The following is a 7,107-nucleotide window of genomic DNA, read 5'->3' on the forward strand; positions in this document are numbered from 1 at the left end:
GCTATGTTAATTGTAGTGATTTTCATATAGCATGTACATCGAATATATAAGTGAACTGCCAATAAATCATTAATAAACTTGGTACCATTGCCTGGTGGCTCTATCTAAAGCGAGGTTCTTGGTACACTCTCGTTGCCATCACATTAATTGGCGTAGCGTGGGACCGTCCGGATCTCATGCCTTTTTTCTGGGTCCACTCGCCACGTACTTGTTGCGTGTTTTTGTATGCCACCACACACACACCAAATGTATGCGTTTGTCAATATTTACAGTGTGTGTGCGACTTATTAGTGTTCTTGTTAGTTTTCCTTTACACACATATGTGTAGTTACTATTTGTGCGAACCAGACCACAAACACACACACAAAAATATATACTATATATATATAATATATATACTATATATATATATATAATATATATAATATATAATATATATTATACAATATATACTATATATATCATATACTATATTATCATATATATATATATAATATATATATATATAAATATTATATACCATATATATAAATAAATAATATAAAATAAATAAATAACAAAACCTATATATTATATATATAACATTATATCACTATCAATTATCTCATGATACTATATATATATATACTATATATACTATACATATAAGTATATATATATAGATGAATACCATGAATATATATATATACTATATAATATATATATATTATAAGATATATATCAGATCTAGTATATATATATATATATATATATATATAGATATAAAAAAATATATCTATATATATATGAGTGAGTGTTTGTCTATGTAAACGTGGAGATCAAGTTACACAGCGGTGTGTGTGACCATATTTTAATTTTATATGTACGCTTTGTTAATGTCCTTGTTAGTGGGATACCTTTACCTCATTGTATCATCATTATCACCTCACTATCATCCTCACCGTTAACATTATTGTATCATCCATTAGTATCTTGCATGACAGGCTACCCAAGCGTTGATCGCGTAGTGGTTATTTCATTTGATAATACACGTGAAGTGACGGGCTCTATATTGTTCTGAATGTTAATTTATAAAAATATATTTTTTCTTCCTTAATATAAGTATGATATATGTATATAATATATATAATATATTTTATATATATATAATTATGTATATTATATATATATATATATATTATATACACACACAACCACATAAACACAAACCACACAACAAACAGTGTGTTGTGTATATATATATATATATATATATATATATTATATATAGATATATATATAGTTACTATATATATATATATATATATATATATATATATATATAATATATATATATATATATATAATATTAGATACATTAAAGTACACATATTTATGCATGTACGTAAGTGTATAGCATATAGCTTGATCAATGTTAGTTTGATTATGTTTGATTTTTGTTTCACCCAATTGTGCGTCTTCGTTCATTTTTCTTCAGATCCTTCAGTAGATTTGTCTAAATAAATTTGCTTAAAATGTTGTGTCTCATTTTTCTTTTTTTCTTCCTCATATCATATTCTCTTGATCTATCCTTTTCCAATCTTCTCCGCCTTTTTTTTCTCTAATTATTTACTCCTTTCTATCAAGTAACAATGCATAAGAAAAAAAAAAATATGAGAGTATGATGATAACAACTAGAGTAATTCTAAACGTAAACGGTGATATAAAAATTAATAAAACAATGAGTAATCGATGACAGAAACACTGTAAGAATATGTATGTCATTCAATTAATCTTTGTTATTCGAACAGTAAATAAAAAATCCATTGCAATACTTTGCATATAATAATAAGAAATAGGCTTTATTTTCACCCGAGGCGTCAGTATTTTTGTTCCTACAAAATTATTTTACCAGAAATATTTATATACTCGCTTTTCCTTTACAGAAGATAGTGCAAAAAATCTCAATAGCAATAATGAAAATGTCTTGGCATACTAGAGTGGAATCAAGTTTGAAAGGGAGTTTTATATATCAATAATCCAATAATCCTTGTTCGACGTAAATAAAACCTCAAAAAAAAAAATGGGATACGTTCGGTTCACCCAATTCCTCATAGAGAAAGATGTGCAATTTTGTCCATCAGCCAATACCAGAAGTCAGGTCCAACTCGTCACTTCACAGCCGTACGTCATAACTGTACTTGCCTCAGTCATCGAGAATCGTACAACCCATACTTCCCATAAGATATTCTAACTATTCTTTGTTATTCGCACCAGTAGATAAAAAAAACATTAATATGGCTGTTACACATGGATGATAAAACTTATTCTTTTGCTGCGTTGGTCTTCCTTCCATCCACACCATAGAAATATGTCACTTTCGTTTCATCAGACGACGCCATAAGTCAAGATCCCGCTCGTCATCTTCAGCTCACTTCACAGTCGCCGTTGGCCTCTCCTGATGGGGGCGTCCTTTAGCGGCTTCGGTGCCCTTCGATTTTTCCTCGGGGGAGAGACAGCTCATTGCAACAATATTTGTGGTCGGAAGAAATGCAATTGCAGAAGAAGCCAGCCGACTTCACCACTATGTAGACCCTTAGTCCCGGCCCCATATCTTCAAAAGGAACCGTGGTGTAAGTTGTTGCAGTCCTGATATATATGTATAAGTACATGTATGTATATATGTTAAGTACATGTATGTATATTATGTATAAGTACATGATGGTATTATAGTATAAAGTACATGTATGTATATATGTATAAGAGCAATGTATGTATATAGGTATAAGTACATGATGATATATGTATAAGTACATGTAGTATATATGTATAAGTACATGTAATGTATATATGTATAAGGTACATGTAGGATATATGAATAAGTACATCGTATGTATATGATGTATAAGTACATGTATGTATATATGCATAAGTACATGTATGTATATATGTATAAGTACATGTATGTATATATGCATAAGTACATGTATGTATATATGTATAAGTACATGTATGTATATATGTATAAGTACAGTATGTAATATTATATAGTTACATGTAGTATATATGTATACAGTACATGTATGTATCTATGTATAAGACATGTATGTATTATATGTATACAGTACATGTATGTATAGATGTATAAGTACAGTATGTATATATGTATAAGTACCTGTATGCTATATATGTATAAGACATGTATGATATATGTATAACAGTACTGTATGTATATATGTATAAAGTACATGTTTTTTTTAAAAAATTGGGTATAATATGTAATAAGCTAATGTATGATATATGTATAAGTACATGTATGTATATATGTATAAGTACATGTAGGTATATATGTTAAGTACATGGTATGTATATATGTATAAGTACATGTATGTATATATGTATAAGTACATGTATGTTTATATATGTATAAGTACATGTATGTATATATGTATAAGTACATGTATGTATATATGTATAAGTACATAGTATGTATATATGTATAAGTACATGTATGTATATATGTATAAGTACATGTTGTTCATATATGCCCATAAAGTTACAGGGTATGTATATATTGCATAAAGGACATGTATGTATATATGCATAAGTACATGTAGGGCTATAGTAGCACGAAGTACATGGTATGTATAATGCATACGTACCAAAAATTTTTTTTTTTTGGTACAATGTATATATGCATAGTACAGTATGTATATATGCATAAGTACATGTATGTATATCATGATAAGTACATGTATCACAAAATAGGTATATATGCATAGTACACATATACTGTTACTATATGCATAAGTTAATGTATGTATATATATAAGTACATGTATGTATATAGCATAAGTACATGTTATGTATATAGTATAAGTACATGTATGTATAATATGTATAAGTACATATATGTATATATGATAAGTTACATGTATGTATACTATGTAGAAGTACATGGTATGTACTATATGTATGACGTTAGTATATATGGATTATAAGTCACATGATATGTATATATGTATCAAGTAATTATAGATGTTAAAGTACTATACTATTTGTATAAGTCTAATATGGATAACGTATATATATGTTATAAGTATATATATGTATAAGTATATATATATGTATAAGTAACATATATGTATATATGTAAAGTACATATATGTATAATATGCCGTATAAGTACATGTATATGATATATAATGTATAAGTACATATACTGCTTCATATATGACTAGATATATGGTACAATATATTTATATATGTATTAAGTAACATATATGCATATATCGATAAGTACATATATGCATATATGTATAAGTACATATATGCATATATGTATAAGTACATATATGCATATATGTATAAGTACATATATGCATATAATTGTATTAAGTCATATAGGCATAATGTCTAAGTACATATATGCATATAGTATAAGTCCATAATATTGCGATCTATGTATAGTACATATATGCAGATAGTATAAGTACATAATGCATATATGTATAAGTACAATATATGTATAATATGTATAAGTACATACTAGGTATATATGTATAAGCTATATATGCATATATGTATAAGTTTATATATGTATATACTGTATAAGTATAGTAGAAGTATATATATAGCTATAAGTCCTATATATGTATATATGTATATATGTATAAGTATATATATGTATATATGTATAAGTACATATATGTATATATGTATAAGTATATATATATGTATAAGTATATATATGTATAAGTATATATATGTATATATGTTTACAGTACATATATGTATATATAGTATAAGTATATTCATATATGTATAGTATAAAAAGGGGGGCCTTTCCCGGGGATTCCTAAAGGGATCCACAGGCCAAACCAATTCCCGAATCCCCCCCCGCCTGCTTCGTGACCTCCCCACCTTAGTTGTTACGCGAGAGAATTTAAAGATATATTTTTTTTTTTGTACTTTAAATTTGGAAAAAACTAACTTTAAATCAAGTAAAAAAATATGAAAATAAGAACCGTGTAAAAAACGGGTAAATAATTATTAACTAAAAATACATAAAAAAACTTCATTAAAAACCATTGTGAAACTTAGATCGACGTAAGATTCATAGAGCGAATAAAATTTAAATGAACAAAAATTTATTATAAGTTATTAAAAATTAAAAATTTTTTTAAGTTTTCCGGGTATTTAAGGATGGCTAAAAATAAAATACTTTAAAATGTAAAATCAAAGGGAATTTCATTCCTCCGTATTGCTTGTTTGAGGAGGAAGAGAGGAACCATAAATTTTAAATAAAATATACCTTTAATAAACAACTAAAAAATATATACACAGCGACCGGGGCCCACCCTTTCCCGGCTCCTCCTACCGGGGGATAAAACCTCGTGCCCTGGGCTTGGGCGAGGAAAAGACGCCGAAGCCCCGTTGCTATGGAGAAGATGTAAGGGAACCCGGAAATGAAAAGCAGTCTCTCCCATGTCTTCGACGAAAAAGGCAAAATGTCGCCACGCCGGGGCTCCGACAGATGTTTGCCCCCCTCGAGTTCTTTCCTTTCCACGGGGGGAAATATTCGTATGCCTGTGGAGAGGTGGGGTGAGAGGAAATATTTAACATTTTTTTATACCTCCTAAAAGTGAGAGGCGTGTATTGCGAAGTCGACAAGGGATGGGGAGGCGGTAGTTGTGAATATACAGAGATACTCTAGTATCTTTGTGCAAACGGAAAATAATTTTTGGGATATTTGTCACATCCCTAAACAGTACAAAAAAAGAAAAAATTAGCGTGATCTTATTTCAAATGTTTTTTTCCCAAAACCTACCAGTTTTTGCTCATTTGAAACTTCAGGGGAAAGGGCAAATCTTTCACGTATGGGATCATCTCTTGATATTGCTGTTTTTTTTAAGTCTCTCTGGTGCTCGAAATTTTTATACCCTATTTTCCCCAGCACCACGGCACTGTAAAATTTTCAGGGGCTAAGGCCCCAGGGTGTGCCCCTCTAACACGCCCCCTTTGATCGTCTTATATCATAAAGCTAAAAATGTGGTCACTCAACTGTTTTAATCCCCTAACAAAGCCGTAGCTACCAGACCTCTTTTTTTTGCAATGAACGATACTTTACCATTCATACTCATGCATTTTTTTGATTAAAGACTCCCTTTTGACATCCATTCCATGTTTACACATGTACAGCTATAAATCAAATGCTATGTACGAAAACGTAAGCATGTATAATTCACACACACCACAACGAAAAAGCAAAACAGTGTCTGAAATTACTATTACATTTTTCCGTTTTCGGATCTCTTCGCTACGGCGATCTAAGGGTTTTAAAAAGGGGTAAAACAAACCGTCGTCATTTTTAATGAAATAAGGGGTATTAGAAACGTAAATCTATATTGTTTTAGTATCGTAAGGGCCCCGATAATTTAAAAAAATTGAATTTTGACGTTTGACTAAATACGCTTTCCTCCCATTTTTTTGTCCGATCGCAAAACAGCCCCAAAAATACGCTGTGAATGCGACTCGGGATTTGAATTTCCCCCAAAAATAATTTTAAACTTTTTATTGAACATTTTCCTCCCCGCGTCAAAGTCAAAGGGTCATTAGCGGCATATTAAAAATATGTGATAGCGCGAGGTTTGGGGTGCAAAGTCCCCAGTAAGGAAGATATATGCTAATAATGTTAATGCTTATGATTTTAAAGGTCCATGCGCATGGTAAAGTGATAGCGTAAAGGCTTGGAAATGAATTACTGTTTAGAGTAACGTTACGGGTTAAAAACGTACAAGGTAAAATGGTGTGAAAGGGTAAGAGGGAGAGCTGATGGGGGTATATTAAGGTATTTAAAGGGGAAGGGATTTAAAGGGTTTAAAAGGGGGACGAACAAGGGGATAAAAAAGGAAAAAAGGAAATGAAGAGAAAAAAAATATTTGCATAATTAGTTGAGGCGGGGGCTGGGGCCCAAGGCGGGGGTGCCCCCTCTACATTGAGCCTCAGTCCCCGTCTTCTAACCCCCTAGACAAAAACGAGAAAGGGATTGGAGGGGTCCAAAATAGGTATTTAGTACCACCTCTTTTTAAAGGACCCTGGTATTGTTTTTAAAATCGGGTTTTCAGA

The sequence above is a fragment of the Penaeus monodon genome, chromosome 39 (genome assembly GCF_015228065.2).
Source record: "Penaeus monodon isolate SGIC_2016 chromosome 39, NSTDA_Pmon_1, whole genome shotgun sequence".
NCBI lineage: Eukaryota > Metazoa > Arthropoda > Malacostraca > Decapoda > Penaeidae > Penaeus > Penaeus monodon.